Here is an 18,808-nt window from a genome sequence, read left to right on the forward strand (position 1 = left end):
AACCAGTGGCTGGCACTAATTTCTCAACTTCTAGTCATGGTTGAAAAATAGCAACAAAATGAAAGCTGAACCAATGTTGCAGGCGTTACCATGACGTTGGTTTGAGGGAGTTCTTACAGAGATTTCACTGTGTTTCCAAACACAACAAACCATGTGTTCAAGAAGAGTGTTCTACTAATAAAATAAAGTTTCTTAGTCGAAAGACTGAAAAGAGAGAATTCCTGACAGGCTCTGGTAATATTAGTCTGTGTACAAGTTGTAGACATTCAGTGGATATCTGTTCATAGCCATCTACTAACCATATTAATTGTCGCCGTTTTAGAAAAACAAAAACATGTTCATTTTATTCCTTCTTTGGAATAATCTGATCTATATTTGTCACTTTGTAAGAGATTGATGTGATCTTTATTCCATGTGAAAGTAACACTGGCAGCTACAAAAAAAACTCCAGATGCCACTCACAGCCATTCAAGGAATAGTCGAACTTCCTCTTGTTACTTGTGGCTGCCATGTGGTCGCTAACTGGTCCCTAGGGTGCTAGCTGTCTGTTAGGGTTCACGACAGCCAATATTACCTCACTGAGCTTGACTTCTTAACCGAGTTTGTACTTTCTAGAGCCTTTTAATACAGTTCCAGTTACGGTATATACAATTTATGAATACAGCTCGTTAACCACAATTACTAGCTTTAACCCTTTAAGACCTACCATAGAACCAAGTCCGCCAGAGCTTATAATAATAATAATAATAATAATAATAATAATAATAATAATGAATTGAATTTATATAGCACTTTTGGAGACCCTCAAAGCACTTAACAATTCCACTATTCATTCACTCTCACATTCACACACTGGTGGAGGCAAGCTACAGTTGCAGCCACAGCTGCCCTGGGGCACAATGACAGAAGCGAGGCTGCCATATTGCGCCATCGGCCACTCTGGCCAACACCAGTAGGTGAAGTGTCTTGCCCAAGGACACAATGACCGAGGGCTGGGGCTCGAACCGGCAACCTTCCGATCACAAGACAAACTGCCAACTCTTGAGCCACAATCTTTATACTTTTACATGCTGTAGTGCCATTTTTGGGAGCATTTCAAGTTGCTATATATTAATACAACCGTTATAGCCCAAGTCCATAGTAACTACATAAATTGCAAAAAAGTGCAATTAAGTACAAAAAAATTGAAAATCGTTTTTGTTTATCCCTCAAAACTGTAAATACAAAAAAGTTGCACAAAATAGTTTCCAACAACAGGAAATTTATTTTGAGTGTCTTCATAGTTTTATTTTTGAGATACACCAATTTTTATATATTGAAAGAAAAAAAAACAATATTATAATGCAAATTTGCAAAAAAAAACAGCATATGCATCAAAATAAACTATTTCTAGCAGTGCAATTTGAGTTCTAAGCATCCCAGAAACGATACAGAAAAGTATACAGTCAAACATGACTTCTAAAAATACCACTATAGATTTATAAGGCCCCGAAGGTAAAAAAACTACATTTTCCGGGGAAATTACGTCACTTCTGGTTTCGGGCAGGTAACGGCGGACATGCGATAGTTCGTGCTGACGTCTTTTCCAACGTAGGAAGTGTTTTGAACAGCTGATCGGATAGGCAAAGCGTGTTTCTGGAATATTATGTTTTTGTTGCTGCAAGTGCTTTTTATGCAATTTTTGCAAAGCTATATATGGAAGGAAACCGTGACCTAGGGCAAACTGATGGCATAAGATGTAAGTACAACTCCTCCGGTTTCATACGCAAAAAAAATTATTGTGCTAGCTTGCGTGGTTCCGGTTCTACAGGGATTTAAAAATAGTTTCGCAAAACGGACCGTGCCCGCTCCAATCGGCTTTAAAGGGTTAAAGGATTAACTGATATGTTACCACTTACCACTCCCAGCCAACTATGCTAATTTCTGCCTCAAAATAGCTAACACAGCAGTGTCAAAAAAAGGCTAATGTCACCCTGTGAAGTTAAATAAGTAACAAACAAGAAATTCCCAGCATTTAATTTAAAATAAGAAAAACAAACAAAAAACTTGCCTTCCAGTGTCATACTAATTTGGCCAACAACACTAAACTCAAAGTTTCAAATCCAAGTTCACAAACCATCCATAGCTCACCAACAGCTGGAGGGACATGCTGTTCAATATGGATTCAGACTGATTAGATTTTAATGGAATTTTTTCACTCTGCACAGGTTTTTTTCTATTACTTACAGTTATTTTAATGTGCACAGCTTTTTTCTTTGTCTTTTGCAGTAGTCACTGGAGGTACATAGATCAAAATGCATTGTAACCTATCATCCCTGATGCCACTCAGCCAATCAAGTTATTTCTACAAAGCAATGATGTGAATGTGAACATACGTGAAAACAAAACTTAGCTAGGTGTCCAAAGACGTAAGTCAAAGGACAGAGGGGGTTAAACCTGTTGTTATTTTTGTTGAGACGGTTTACTTGTGAAGTGTAGTTATGGACAAAAAAACCCTCAAACTAGACTTTTTTTAATGAAGCACTTAGCATTTACTTTATAATTATTTTATTACTGAAGAGCTCTCTGGTTCATATTGGAAGTAAATAAACGCTGCTGAAATGCTACTGAATTGTACTTTCTTCCATTTACTTGACAGGCAGTTGTTGTTGACATAAAGGCATTGATGCCACTATTAGGCCAATCGAAATATACTGCACTGAATTATGATGCATGTGGAACTTTAAGATATTCTCTGTTGGAGGAAATTTTCTCTAACCGTACTTCCTTAAATTTCAATTGAATACCTGATGTAAAAGCTTCTCCCTTATTTCCAGGTATAAGGCGTGACTCATCCACCTGGAAATTTATACTCACCAGAAACATATTTGACGTTGAAGCATTCCTAAGAATACAGTTTGGCTGTCTGGGAACATAACTTTTATAAGACATGGATGATGTACCAGGCAGTGCTGGGCAAGTAGCAACTGAACCACAACAGTCGAGTTGGGGCTTGTAATGAGTCGACAACAAAATGCTTGGATACTTCCCAGAGATGCAGAACTTGTGGGCATTATCAGTTACCATCACTACTCCTTTAACCAAATATTTTTACTGACCTTTCACTAAACAAAACTTTTAAGAGCAAGAGCAAAAAAGGAAGTGTCTGGCTACATTATTCACTCTATTATAGGTTAATCTGTGCTCAAATTATAAGTATCTAAAGTTGAAAAGGTAGGTATTAAATGCTATGATAACCAATAAATTGATTAAATCCCGCAAGAAGATTCCATCACGCTGTCCAGATTCCTCCTAATAGCTGTGAAGAGGTCCGTGTGAAAACACATGTGGAAAATGACCATCAGGACTCCCATTTGTGAGGCCCAAGTAACAGCAGCTAAACCACTTGACACTTCTGACCCCTAAAGGTTAACAGTGGCAAGAGGTCAGATTTAATGAGCCTTATTACTTTGTGAGGGCGGACAAAAAACATGAGATAAGGATGTCAAAGTATTACAAGCAAACTGCCGAGTTTGGAACATAGAACCACACAAACAGTAATAAAATTAAAACATTGTGAAGTTTAACCTGACAAACCGTTCTTGAATGTTCTTGTAGCCAGTATGTTTTGCTTTGAAGCTGCCAAAAAAACTTCAAACCTCCCTACTGAGTATCAAGACGTGTAGGAGTGCCCCTGGAGTCTGTTAAAGTTGACGTAACAAAGAAATGATCCAGCCCTTTATCATTTTCATGGAGTGTTTATTCATGCTGTACTTAATATTATTTTTTTCTTGAAATGCAACAACTGAATCCAGTTATTTAGAGATTGAGCATGCACCTCTCTCAACCTCCAGTCGACCAAATTCACTTCGAAGACAACAGCTGACTGCAGACTTGGTCCTGGTCTTTGAAGCAACTATTTCAAACGCAACAAGATTGCAAGTTGCACAGAGTTGCAATAATTTTGGTCATCCTGTGGTCTCTGTGGGCTGTGTCATATCATATGATTCAGGATAATATTGGTAAATAGTTTTAGGTGATTAAAAAAAATTGTCACGATAGCAACACCATGCACTTGTGTTCCCTGTTGTATGCAATAATGAGAAAAGCCCATGCATGTCTGAGACTGAGAGCAGCATGTCAACTTCAGATGACGATTTCATATATAAAACGAGAGCTACTTCAACAACTTCCAACCAAGCACAGTAGTTTTTTTTTTTAAATGCATGACAACTGTTCCTGCTAATGGTGAATACAACAAACATTTTTCACTATTTGAACCAAAATAAACACACTTGTATATCCTCACGTGCCCTCATGGCCTTGAGGGCACGTGAGGATATACAAGCAGCTGGTAATGACAAGAAGATCAAGCGGTGAATGAAAATTACTTATATGGTTACATTAAAACGCTCAATCCAATATACAACACATAATTTATATAACACATAATACCTAAAACATATACGACACACAAAGGATAAGTTACCTTAGTCACTGTTAAAATAAAGTGTAAAGTAGTGATGTTATACTTTTTACTAGTTTTGCTTTTGTGCTTACATTTGTCGTATGCTATCACTGTAAATAGTGCTGTCTCACTGCTATTGCACTGTTATGCTGCTGGTAGCTTATTTTAGTTGAGTCACACTTCAAATGAGTAAGTGTGTCATCAGCTGCACGTCAGTGGTCCCTCATGATCAAAGTTTAACTTTTTATGGTTTAATGGTAGGGCAACTATCATGGGAAAAAAAATCAAACTGACAATAAACGTATCAAATTAAGATAATAAATGTTGCCAAGATCCAAACCACACCTTTTTCTCCAGGTAACACAAAGTAGAGTCTGAATGCAGCTAAACTCTTCAGACGTTCGTTGCTGCTGAGAGGAGAAATTTTTTTCAGAGAAATTCTCTTGTTCAATTTGTATAGATTTACTGAAGGATCCAGTAGCTATTCCCTGTGGACACAGCTACTGCATGAGCTGTATAAGACCCACTGGGATATAGAGGATCCAAAAAGAAAATACAGCTGCCCTCAATGGTAAATGGCCTGTATTTATATAGTGCTTTACTAGTCTTTACTAGTCCCTAAGGTCCCCAAAGCGCTTTATCCACCCATTCACACACACATTCACACACTGGTGATGGTAAGCTACATTGTAGCCACAGCCACCCTGGGGCGCACTGACAGAGGTGAGGGTACCAAGCACTGGCGCCACCGGGCCCTCTGACCACCACCACCACCACCAGTAGGCAACGGGTGAAGTGTCTTGCCCAAGGACACAACAACCGAGACTGTCCAAGCCGGGGCTCGAACCGGCAACCTTCCGATTACAAGGCGAACTCCCAACTCTTGAGCCATGATCACCCCTGCAGGAAAACCTTCACACCCAGACCTCTCCTGGAGAAAAACATCATGTTAACAGATCTAGTGGAGGAGCTGAAGCAGACTGGACGCCAAGAACTACCAAAAGCAGAAGCAAAAGGATCTTGAGCTGAGGCGACTAAAAATCCAGGAGACAATCCAAGATCGAGAGAAAGATGTGAAGCTAATTCAACAAGAGGTGGAGGTCATCAATGGCTCTGCTGACAAAACAGTGGAGTACAGTCAAAAGATTTTCACAGAGCTCATCCGCCTCATCAAGAAAAGATGCAATGATGTGAAGCAGCAAATCAGATGCCAGCAGGAATCTGAACTGGGTCTAGTCAGAGAGACTCAGGAGAAGCTGGAGCAGGAGATCACTGAGCTGAAGAGGATGGATGAGGAGCTGGAGCAGCTTTCACACACAGAGGACCACGAGCAGTTTCTGCACAACTACCCCTCACTGTCAGCTCTCAGTGACTCTACATGCTCATCCAGCATCAATATTTATCCTCAAATGTACTTTGAGGAGCTGAAAGCAGCTGTGTCAGAGACCAGAGATAAACTGCAGGACATCCTGTGTGAGACATGGACAGTGGGTGCTTTTATACCAAAGACCAGAGCAGATTTCTTAAAATATTCACGTGAAATCACACTGGATCCAAGCACGGCAAACACACGGCTGTTATTATCTGCAGGGAACAGAAAGGCAACATTAATGCTGCAACATCAGTCTTACACTAACAACCCAGGCAGATTTACTGAATATAAACAGGTGCTGAGCAAACAGAGTCTGACTGGACGTTGTTACTGGGAGGTGGAGTGGAGAGGGAGAGGAGTCGGGGTAGCAGTTGCATACAAGAGTATCAGCAGAGCAGGTGACTCAGAGCAATGTATATTTGGATTCAATGACAAATCTTGGTCACTGCGTTGTTACACAAACAGTTACATATTCTGGTACAACAAAGTCCACACTGACGTCTGTGGCCCTCCGTCCTCCAGGATAGGAGTGTACATGAATCACAGAGCAGGTGTTCTTGCCTTCTACAGCGTCTCTGACACCATGACTCTCCTCCACACAGTCCAGACCACATTCACTGAGCCGCTCTATGCTGGGCTTTTGCTTTTTTACTCTAATGAAGATAGTGCTGAGTTCTTTAAACTGAATTAGAGAGATGTCATTAAGGGAAAGTTGGTTAATAATATATGTTTTGTGCAGAGACTGGCCGACAATCCCACTTTATGGGTAGCAAACTCACTTATCAGTTGTTGCAGAGCGTATAATTGACAACTATAGCGCAGCGGTCCCCAACCCCCGGGCCTCGGACTGGTACCGGGCCGCAAGAGTTGAGGCTCAGGTGTGAAATGTATAGTTTTCAGAGTTTTTTGCGGTTTTCAGCGTTATTTTGCTATCGTTTTATCGTTAACTCGGTTTTCCCGGGTCTTTTCACGTGTGTTATGAATAAATCTTCTTTTTTTCGGTACCGGTACTAGTTTTATTTTGTTGTATTTATCCGCGACACCTTAAAGGCCGGTCCGTGAAAATATTTTCGGGCATAAACGCGTCTGTGGCGCAAAAAAGGTTGGGGACCGCTGGTATAGTGGGTTTTACACCATCAGCAGTCTTAAAATCAAAAGGAACACTATTTTATTGTGTTTGGCAGAAGAATTAAAACATTTTGAGAAAATAGATTCTAAAAATTTATCATAAAAGAAATTCCAATAAGCCAAATTGTTTGTTTGTATCCAGGAGGACACCTGAGAATAAAACATGCACAATCATTAATGATTTTAAATGCCAAAAATATAGCAAATTGTCTGAACTTAGACAGGACTTTCTTTTTTCTATGCATGAAACCTTGTTTTTGAATGTGGTGGATTGGAGCACAGAGTGGTAAAGGCAGATGCAGCTTTGATCTGAAAAGTGAAGCCAACATGGAAGAAACTTAAATCTGCATTCTGTTTAACGAACACAAAGCGGCGATAGCTGTGGCTGCAAAAAGATGCCCAGTTCTAAGTCAGAAGTTAATGGAAAAACAACGCTCTTCCCTGACCTCTAACCTACTTTCCTGATCAGTTTATGGACTCAGCCAATCAAACGTAAGATAAATGACCACACCCTAAAATGAAGTTATGAATGAGAAATGATGACGATCCAGCTCTTGCTCTTTGCATGAGGTTTCACAATCAGATCCATCTGTTGCTCGTGCATGTGCATCGTGGATGGTGTGATTACATTTTTTAAGTATTTGTTTTCTGATTTGTTTGGTCTGTTTGTTAAAATATATATATATATATATATATATATATATATATATATATATATATACAATATGGCAATTTGTGCCAAGAAAGTAGCATGCGCCACTCAATCGGTCCATTTTGTATAGATGAAGAGTCAAATGATGTGTTGTGGACTTTTTTTCACCCTTAAAAAGTGAAGAATCTTTACTTTGTGTACATAGAGACAAATCAGTAAACATGAGACTGGTCTGATGAATAATCATATTCATAAAACTGAGAATAAGGGACTGGAACATCGCAACCAGAAATGACTTCATTACATTTTGTGAATATTGAGACTCATTTGGTAAAACTATGAAAGCTCTGCAAACAAAATCAGTTTATATTTCATTCTTCTTGCTTGCACTTATCAGTATTTGTTTGATTGATTGATTGATTGATTGATTGATTGATTGATTGATAATACTTTATTCATCCCGCGGGAAATTGGAATTGGAAATTTAGGGCTGTGTGTAAATAAAATGTACTAATGACTGCTCACCGGTTCATGTCTTTTGATTTATGATTAATATTCTTTTCAGAATAAAATGATCCTACACAACATATTAAGAAGTCAACACAATGTTTCATATTTTACGTCTATTCCACTAACTCAGCGCTGGTGACCAATCTAGATTCCACTTGTTCCACACAAAACTTCTACTTCAGAGACAAGAGATAAACTAAACGACACTGTGCGTGTGAGAGACAAGTGGAGAAACATCTCACTGAAAGTCAGTGAAGTGGATATTTTGCTACTTCTGGAGCACCAAGTGGAAAATGTCTCAAAGGAAAGCTTCTGAAAACACTGGGAATCATCACCTTTCTGTCGCGTAATGCATAAATATGCTTATTGCTGTAGAAATCATCTCGACCTTTACAGCTGACCCATCCTTTGTTCCAGTGAGCTCATGGATATCTTACACTGGTCAGCTTGTTTTCTGTCTCTTCTTCCGGTTTCTCCACATCATCTTTAATCCCTCTAACTTCCTGTAGCGCTGCCATACATTTCCAGGTCAAACATCATGAGTGGGATTGCATGTTTGCACATCTCACAGCCTCAAGCTTGTGTGCTGACTCCAACTGTCTGCTTCAAAACAGGATGGATGGTCAACGGTCAACTGGCAACGCACACACACACACAAACACACATGCACACGTCTGAAGCAGATAGATGGTGAACTTTGTTGACAACACTGCCCCCTATGGACTATACTATGTACAACAAAATATGAGTCTGTGCTTTGAAACAGCACATAGACGCACAGAAGGACCACAAACCCACATCGTAAATGCTTCAGTAATGATTCTTTGTTTTCCAGTCATCCTAAAATAGTTTCAGGAATGAAAAGTTCTTCTGAGCCTTTTCTCACGTATTCCTGAGCCAGAAAATAAACACTGATATGCATGTTTAACTGCCCTGAATATCAAAATACCAAATCTGAAAATAGCTTTAATCTACCTAAATCTGTATTACTCAGCGCAGCTGGTTTAAAACTCTGAGCATTGATTCTAGTTCAGACGTGTTAAAATAAAGATCAACAGATAAGAAACAGAGGAAAGTTGGCATTCACTGCTGATATGACGAGGGCTTCACTCTTTTTACAATGAAAGAACTGGCTTTAAAATCTGTAGACATTTTTTTAATGGGCAGCTTTTGTAGTTTTGCCTTTGTACACCACCACCACAGTAGATTTCAAAGCAAAGAACTGAAATGTCAAGTGCTGAATTTGTATTTTATAGCTTTTTACTATAACTTTAAATATGAACACCAAAGAGAAGTCAGTACAAATTCAGGAGGTCATCATCAGAGAGAGCAAAAACTTCAGGAGTGGCCAGATCAATAATCCAGGATCTAACCAAGTCAAGAACACCCAGGAGGTGGGAATATCATGGTCAAGGTCTAAAATGAAGGGAAGCCTTCATAAATGGATATACAGAAGCTTTACAACAAGATGTAAACCACTAGACTCAGAAACAAGAAGGTCAGATTAAACTTTCTAGAAAAAGTAAATAATAAAACAGCCACTGGACAAATGAACCCAAAATGAACTTGTACCAGAATGATGGGAAGGAGAGGCAGAGAAACAGCTCATGACCTGAAGCATATCACATCATCTGTCAAACATGGTAGAGGCATTGTTATGGCACTGACTTTATTGTTACAGTTGCTGTATCTTATACACAGCTGCAGCTTTGCAGCTTGCAGCCGAACACATCAGAACAACAACAGACACTCAGGACCCAGTACAGACTTAAGCCGGCGAGGCATGATTGCAGATGCTACTCAGATGCACCCAATTCCCCTGCAGTGGCACTGCAGACCACGCCCCGAGCCATCCATCCGGACTCTGCCGCCCACTGTCCACAGGCTGTGCAGCAGGTCCCTCTGGCGCCTCAACCTCTGTATCCAGCTAGGCAGGTGCGTGAGCTGGTGGTGGACACGGAGGTTGCTCTGCAGCCCTCCTCCGGGGAGCCGGGATGGGTGCAGGGACCTGCCAGGCATACTGCAACAAATCCATGGCAGACCGCACCACATTTTCATGCTTTTCAGCATAGACTTTATCATTACAGTTTCTGTATCTCACACAGCAGCAGCTCGCAGCCGAACACATCGGCAACAACAACAGACACTCAGGACCCAGTACAGACTTTAAGCTGACTAGGGGTGCTTGTGGATGCCGCTCAGGTGCATCCACCTCCCCTGCAGCAGCACCGCAGACCACGCCCCACCACAAGAAAAATAAATGTAACACCTAATGACTTTCCTACAAGATAAAGCTCAAATTAAGCTATAATTCAGCACTTCAGTTAATTTTACTTTTTCCAACAAATTATAGACCTAACTGTTTGTTTTGGCTTATGATAAACACGGCACATCTTTGTTGCCAAATATTGATTTTATGGGATTACAACACCCCCACCCCGCCCCCCAGATTAACCTGCACATTAGACAATTAGACTATTAAGATGTGATATCTCCCCAAGCATCAGTATGTGAGAATAGGTTGTTTGTGTGAACACCTGATAGATGACAGATCCAACCGTGACTCTCTCTCTGTCATGTTTCCTTTTGTTTTGTTACAAACTGCCTGTTGAATTGTTGAAGATACACAGATATAACTGGTGAGAGAGTGACTCAACAAAAACAATGACACGAAAGCTGTTAAAGTGCTTCATCAGTAAGGACTCAGACATTTCATCTGGCATGCCTACAAAAATATTTATCACAGCTGCATTACGTCGGAAAGACAATCAAATGTGGACTTGAGGAACTGACGTTCAAGGTAAGGTAGCATCATTAAATGTGATGTAACTATAATAGTTACAAAGAACACAAAGGACAAGACTTCTAAAACTACCGACTTACAACCTACTGGACGCAGTAATTACTTTCTCCTTTTCCACACACTCTCATATCTCATGTGCACAAGTATAAAAAAGTCATTGCGGTCACACACTTACGGACTTATAGTACAGCTGTGCATAGATGGAAACACACCTGGGGCACTAGTTAATGTTGCACTCTTCATTATAAAGTTAAGTGCATTAGTGGCTGCTACAGATCCCTTTATTCATGCTTCTACGTGACTGGACATCTGGCCAAGTCATGTAATGCATGAACAAGCAAAAAATAACACAGTCTTAATGAGAACCGAAGAGCCAGTGGCAGCTCTCCGTTTACCTGCTTGTTCCATTAAAAAGTGCTGATTTGTATAATAAACACATGCTGGGATATCAGACCGGCATTAAGTTTCTAATTCTGATCACTGTTTTCCTGTAATTTATCTCGCACTTTGTTTTCTTTTGCATACATGCATGGATACGTCACAGAGCGCTTCTTCATCAGTAGATCCACAGTTAGACTCTGAATGCATGCTTATAGAGTCAGAGGGTTTGTACAGATTTAAAAATAGTATGACTCACATATTTCTCAATTATTAAATTCTGTTTTTAATTGTTCTGATTTCATATTTATTTTCTGATATACTGACTTCATTCCTCTCTGTGCCACCCAATTTAAAAGTCTTGGAAATGCCTGTTTCCTTATTTTTTGCTGGATTAAGATGCTCAGCCAACATGAGCAGGAAATGCCAACATCAACAGAAAAAACTCAAGTGAGGTACGATAGCAACCTCTTTTTTCTCCAAACAGGACATTTGGGTCCGCACCCATCATCACAATCAACACTGTCATCGCTGTCCGACAGGCCCCCGCCTCCCTCCCATATGTTCTGCTCCATTTGCTGCTCATGTTGGCGAGTATGTGGCGGGAAATCAATAACTTCCTGCTGAAGGAGGAAATTGTACTAAATTTAAGTCTGCAATGACGTAAGCTTCTGTGGTTAGACAATCCTATCTGTGTAAGGGTTTAAATCAAATAAAAATAAATAAATAAAGCTAGACTGAAAGGCATCTAATGAGCATCACACCAGTGCTTTTCGGGTATAGCAGTGTTTCATGCTAATTGCTAACCTCAAAATCTCATGCTAACATACACGATGGTGATGTTAACATCGTCAGTGTGCTAAAGTAAACCATGGTTAATACACACCCCCAGTCAAAAGCTTGGACACACCTTCTCATTTAATGTTTTTTCTTTATTTTTATGACTATTTATATTGTACATTTTCACTAAAAGCATCAAAACTATGAATGAACACATATGGAATTTTGTAATAAACAAAAAAGTGTGAAATAAGTCAAAACATGTTTTATATTTTAGATTCTTCAATAACTGATAAGTGATAATAGTTAAAATCAAATTTAAAATCCTGCTCCTCACATACAAGCGCTTGTATTGTCAGGTGCCATCATATCTTAATTACTATAGTACCATATCACCCTATTATAGCACTTTGCGCTCACTCTGCAGGCCTACTTGTTGTTCCTAGAGTATTAAAAAGTAGAATGGGAGGGAGAGCCTTCAGTTTTCAGGCCCCTCTTCTGTGGAACCAGCTTCCAGTTTGGATTCGGGAGACAGACACTATCTCTACTTTCAAGATTAGGCTTAAAACTTTCCTTTTTGCTAAAGCATATAGTTAGGGCTGGACCAGGTGACCCTGAATCCTCCCTTAGTTATGCTGCAATAGATGTAGGCTGCTGGAGAATTCCCATGATGCACTGAGTATTTCCTCTTCAGTCACTTTTCTCACTCACTATGTCAGTGGTTCCCAAACTTTTTTTGCTGGGCCCCCCTTATCTTACAAGAAAAATGTTCGCGCCCCCCCCCCCTTCTCACGCGTGCACGCGCTCACGCACACGCACCGCACACGCACAAACACATCCTCCAACCACGCACACCCATATTTTGCTCCATTGCGGTTTATTTCACACCTCAAACATTTAGTAAACAATTAAGCAAATACAAGTAATAAAATAAACTACTAACTCTTTTACGCTGCATCCACACCTAGACGGGTTTTTTGAAAACGCAGTTGTTTCGTCCACACATAAACGGCGTTTCGAATCACCGAGAATGGAGATTTTTTAAAACTCCTTTTTTGCATTTACGTGTTCATCACGCAATGTCAAAGGTATGTGCCTTTTTTCACGTCACGCTGTGCACCACGTTATTGTTTACATGAGATGAATTGCAGAATGGCAGATAGAGACAAAATACTGTTAATCTTCAGGTTTTACACGCTTACACGTACACACGCAATTACTGTCCCTCCATTTAGAAAGGCAGAGGCCTCACATGTAGTTTTTTTTTCATGTGTAATAATGTTCAACATTGCATCAATACATTTTTGAAAAAATGCCTCTCTGTGCAAAATGGGTTTAAAAACATAAACAACTGTGGGATCCTGTTTGTCCGTGATTTAAACAGCCCAGCGCTGCTCCCTACGAAGGTAAAACCAATTCTGCAGGGAGACCTACCTCGGCACTTGTGCAGGTGAAGCCAAAGGGAAGATATGCTTCACCATATTTTCTAGTCTTTGGCTTAGAATGAAGTTGGTTTGGAAACATATTCAGCGATGCTTCATCTCCTGCTTTGTGTTTCTGTGGGCGCCCCGTGCTAGCAGTGTCCAAGTGTTTTGTGTTTTTTTTCCCCCCCTTTTCATTCCCCCCCCTCCCCCCCCCTCCTGCAATGGCTCTGCGCCCCCCCAGGGGGCGGGCCCCACACTTTGGGAAGGTCTGCACTATGTGTTAATAGACCTCTCTGCATTTATTATTAATCTCTGGCTCTTTTCCATGACTTGGCTTTTGTCCCCTCACCCCAACCAATCGTGGCAGATGGCCCCGCCTCTCCCTGAGCCTGGTTCTGCCAGAGGTTTCTTCCTGTTAAAAGGGAGTTTTTCCTTCCCACTGTTGCCAAAGTGCTTGCTCATATGATTATTGGGTTTTTTCTCTGTATGTATTATTGCAGGATCTACCTTACGATATAAAGCGCCTTGAGGCGGCTGTTGTTGTGATTTGGTGCTGTATAAATAAATGAAATTGAACTGAATTGAATTAAATATATTTTAGATTATAACCCAAAGGCAACTGATTTGCCATTCTGTGGTTAAATGTCATTTATTATTAGATAATGTTCAGAGGTCTCCATGCTAATTTGATTGTCTGTGATTCCTCATTATGTATCCACTGTTTTTTTTAATTTTTATTTGAATCCATCTCTTCAAATCTGATTATTGGAAGCATGTTTGTCCAACCTCAAAACAATTACGAGAACATGCTGAAGAAGACTGAAAAAACAAGGGCACACATCCTCTACTGTGCTTTGCATAATGTAACAGACCCTGACTGTTTCACATGTTAAGTTAGAAAAAATGGAAACGGCGATGTACAGCACCCAGGCTGAGCCATTAATCAGCAGCAGTCTTGTTTGTTCTCATCTCGTTAAACATGGTTTCACATCTTCTTTCACTCACAGCAGTGAGGCCTCCCCAGAGGGCAGAGGAAACAGGAATCTTTTTCTTTTTTTTTCAGGAAATATGATGTAACTGCCATCTGTTTTTGGAGGCTGTATGACATACGTTTGCCGTTGTTGAAATGCACTGTAGCATGACAGCGTACACCGAAACGTTTCATTTCTGTTCTTCATATGAGGCATTCAGTTGTAGCACCTTGATCAACGAATTGGTTTTATTTACTGTGGCAGTGATACAGGAAGGAAAAGGAAGGCGAAATAAGAAGAGAACATGACAAAAAGCAATATTTTTGGACTTTTAAACACTTTCGCATGTAAAGGATTCACTATATACAACCCAAAGTTACTAAAAATCGAGCAAATGATATATCGAACACAGACTTCCTAAAGGGGTTTAACACAGAGATTTGGTGTTTGTGACCACAGACTGTATATAAAGGATGGACATATCCTCTCCAAAGTTGTCCATTGGTCAGTGAAGTCCTGTTGTAGAGCTTCAGGCCGCTGAATAAACCATCATGCTTTACTCAGTAACACATGTAATTAGCATACACTCATCAGGAAAGTGTTTACTGTAGTCACGAAACAAAAGAGATGAAAGGCTTTGTTTCCACTATAGACTTCTGTACAATCACACTTAAGTCCCGCCCACACAGGAAGTGATTCAGCTGTCCAGGACCACTTTTAGTCACCAGTACACATTTCAGGCTCCTGGCAAACTAGGTAACCCTCTAAATGTATTTACCCTCTTATATGTCAGTCAACTGTATCCTGTGGTCTCAGTGATGAATGACCTGCTTTTAAAGTTGGCAAAATGTTTCCCAGCACCGATTGTCATTTAAATTTGCTGAATGTCTCTGAGTTTCTGTGGTCAGTGACTGCCACATTGCTGCAAACTGCTTCCTGTGCGAATAGTGCTTTATAGTTGTTGTCCATATTAAGGAATCATCCCCTGCTCGCTATTTGAAACTGCATTTTTTTTGCTTATACTTGTGTTTTTTATTGCTTTTAGTCTAATACAGCAACAAAGTCTACATTAGGAAGCAGGAGATAGGTGCAGTGGAATAATTTGTCCTTCATCCATACAAAACAGTTGATCAGTAGATGTTTTATTATACCTTCTTTTATGCACAGGTTGCATTTTCATAAAATTTACTTTCATTTTTACCTGGTGTTTGTTTAAGTTAGGGCCCCAAAACAGCTTTCCTGGAGTACTTGTAAAGTGCTCTTTGTGGTGGGGCGTGGTCTGCGGTGGCGTGCAGGGAGGGCGGACGCACCTGCACGGCATCCGCAATCACGCCCGCCACGTTAAAAACACGGGGACTCAGGTGTGTGTGGTGTGAAGTGCTGTGAATAAATGTCTGACAACACTGATCCCTGGACCCGCCGTGCCTTATTCCTGCCACAGTGGTGCCGAAACCCAGGAGGCGGCACAGCGGGTTCTTATCGGAGCCAGGGAGTGGAGGAGCTGGCCCAGAGGGTGGCCGAAATGGCGGCCGCCCAGCGGGAGCAGGCGGCGGAGGTGCGTCGCCAGCAGGCAGAGCAGCAGGACCAGTCCGAGCGCCACCTGCAACGGATTGGGGAGCTGGCGGCGCTGCTCTGGGCCTGGGCGCCACCCCCACAGGTGTGTACCGAGGACAGCGAAGCGGTGGAGGAGCCGCGTGGGGCACCTGAGCAGCCGGAGGTGGCAGACGAGGCGCGCGGGGATCTGCGCCTGCCGGAGGAGGGGGAACAGCCGGGTGAAGGGCTGCTCCTGCCGGGAGCGGTGGACGAGCCGCTCCGACCGGAGGCGGCAGACGAGGCGCGCGAGGGTCTGCACCGGCTGGAGGAAGAGGAGTCGCGGGAGGGGCTGCCGGAGCCGCTCCCGCCAGCGCCCCAGCCAGCGGCGGACGAGCCGCTCCCGCCAGCACCCCAGCCAGCGGCGGACGAGCCGCTCCCGCCAGCGCCCCAGCCAGCGGCGGACGAGCCGCTCCCGCCAGCGCCCCAGCCAGCGGCGGACGAGCCGCTCCCGCCGGAAGAGGTGGAGAAACCGGGAGGGGAGATGGCGGTCCCCGTGCCAGGGGAGCCTGCTCGACCTGTGCCCGAGGTCGAGGATCGAGCTGCCCCGGAGCGTCAGATGCGCCGGGTAGTGAGCCCCTCCCGGGGCCGGCGGGGTCGTGCCGGCTTGCCGGGTAGCCGGCCTCCGGACCGGTTTCGCCGCTGCTGCTGGAGGCGTGGCCGACCCCCGGACAAGGCTCTCCGCCATTGGAGGTGTGGGCGGCCTCCGCAACGGACGTTGCTCCCCCCCAACCGGTGGGGTGGGAGGGAGTAGGTTCGGCCGGATGACTCCCCGGCCTCAATCGGGCGATGGGGGTGTGTGGTGGGGCGTGGTCTGCGGTGGCGTGCAGGGAGGGCGGACGCACCTGCACGGCATCCGCAATCACGCCCGCCACGTTAAAAACACGGGGACTCAGGTGTGTGTGGTGTGAAGTGCTGTGAATAAATGTCTGACAACACTGATCCCTGGACCCGCCGTGCCTTATTCCTGCCACACTCTTATAACTAAAAAGAAAAAAAAAAAGGTTTTGCATGTACACCAATAAATATCCAATAGAAACCCTATTTTTTAAACTCATTTTTTGTTTACAAAATATCATATTATTTACTTTTAGTTGAATTAATAAACTCACAACGCACACAGACGTTTATAAGAGCAGATATTGAAAAAAGAAATCTATGAAGGAAACATTAATCTGCAGATATGTCCTTGTAAAGCTCTCCGTTTAAAGTAGCATACAGCATAAGAAACTGGCCAGCATACTGGCCTCTAGACTTGAAGCTTTTATTAAACCCAAGTGTAAAATTGTAGTTTGGTCCATTAATTCTCAATCTTAAAAAGACCTGCCGGCAGTTTTATATACTGTAATGCTACAAAACTGTAATATATTCAGAAGAAAAATGAAGGAAATCCTCCCAACCTGCTTTAAATTAAGATCTAAGTTAAAATCATACTTGAGAAACGTGGCTGTGTAAGTGTCTAAACCACCCTCAGGTGGTTTAGACACTTATTACTATTCCCCTGTTGAGACACTTTATATAACAATGAGCCTATTATGTAAAGCTCAGAGTTGCTTTTTCTGTATTTTTAGCCCACTGCAGATTTTTGCGGGACTGCAATCACTGCTGCTCTTGTAAGACTCAGAGGAAAGCTGACACGAGTCGGCCACACTAAGAAAAATAATGGTAGCTGTGCTGAGTTTGGATTTAATGGGAACATTGAAAGGAAGACGAGAGTGTGTGATCTGTCTGCACTCACTGAGAGAAAAAGCCAAAAACCACCATCTGACAACCGAAACCCACAACATGAAAATAAATCTAACTAACCGTAGAGAAAGTGTGTCAGGTTATACCTGGAGCAGAGGCCACAGTTAAAACACAATTTCACGACAGTTTGCTCTTTTGCATGCAGATGAACAAAGGCTGCAGCACACTCTGAGACAGTTTGTGAAACACTGACAATAGACACATTCACAGCATTTCTTCTGGGGAGGCTCAGCTTTGAAATATGGAGCAATGCAATTTTTAAAAATCCAAACTACGAGCTTCTTTTAAAACCTCACCAAAGCAGTTTTGGTACCTAAACCCAACTAGTGCGTCGAAATGAAAGAAAATACAAGGGTTCAAATAGCAGCAAACTCACCTGAATGACTGATCAATGACTTGTGCTGCCTCCTGCCTATTGATGTGGATGCTTTATTTATGTGGATGCTTTGTTTTTCCTGTGAGGTTACAAAAGTACATTTTAAAATGAAACTGAAACAGTTTTTAAAGTGTAACCAGTTGTGCAGCCATGAATAACCTGTTGTTTTTTGTTGTGGTATTTTATTATATTGCTGTCTGTGGCCTGTGGCGCTTTGCCTGTTTTTACTTTGTAGTGTCTGACAATGTGTTTCTAATGTGTGTTTGTATGTGTAGATTGCAGATGATGTTGATCTTCTTTGTGTGTTAAAGACCCAACTAGAGACGGGCAATGCTAACTAGCTAAAAGCTACAAACGCCATGGTGTGCTGTGTGGTTCACGTGACATACTTGTCCTTATGTAAAAATAAACTAAACTGCTCTGTAATGTGTAAAAAGAGGAAAATCATTCTATGAATCCAACTTCAACTTTTGTAAGAATATCAAAAATTGCTGTGAAATTATTACATCCAACATGGGAGGCTCTTTTTTGTTTAATATACTTGTATTTTAAATTGATAAAGTGATTGGATTCACTGTTTGGAAGTTTAGACACCAAAATTAGTTAGTGAAGACTCCCAGATTAACTATAC

At 41.8% G+C, this 18,808-nt stretch overlaps 1 protein-coding gene across 3 annotated transcripts in view; it reads right to left on the minus strand.

Moving 5' to 3' along the window:
• Window positions 1–18,808, minus strand: part of arhgap36 (Rho GTPase activating protein 36) — an 81,747-nt gene that overhangs the window by 49,009 nt on the left and 13,930 nt on the right. The window contains exon 1 of one of the 3 annotated variants that reach the window (XM_085140045.1): window positions 18,178–18,760. The exons of the other annotated variants lie outside the window; for them this stretch is intronic. The gene's annotated coding sequence lies outside the window, so the exon portion shown is untranslated. Of the gene's footprint in view, window positions 1–18,177; window positions 18,761–18,808 lie in introns of those variants that run through there. 3 annotated transcript variants of the gene reach the window in all.

Source organism: Neolamprologus multifasciatus, chromosome 3 (assembly GCF_963576455.1).
Source record: "Neolamprologus multifasciatus chromosome 3, fNeoMul1.2, whole genome shotgun sequence".
Classification (NCBI taxonomy): domain Eukaryota; kingdom Metazoa; phylum Chordata; class Actinopteri; order Cichliformes; family Cichlidae; genus Neolamprologus; species Neolamprologus multifasciatus.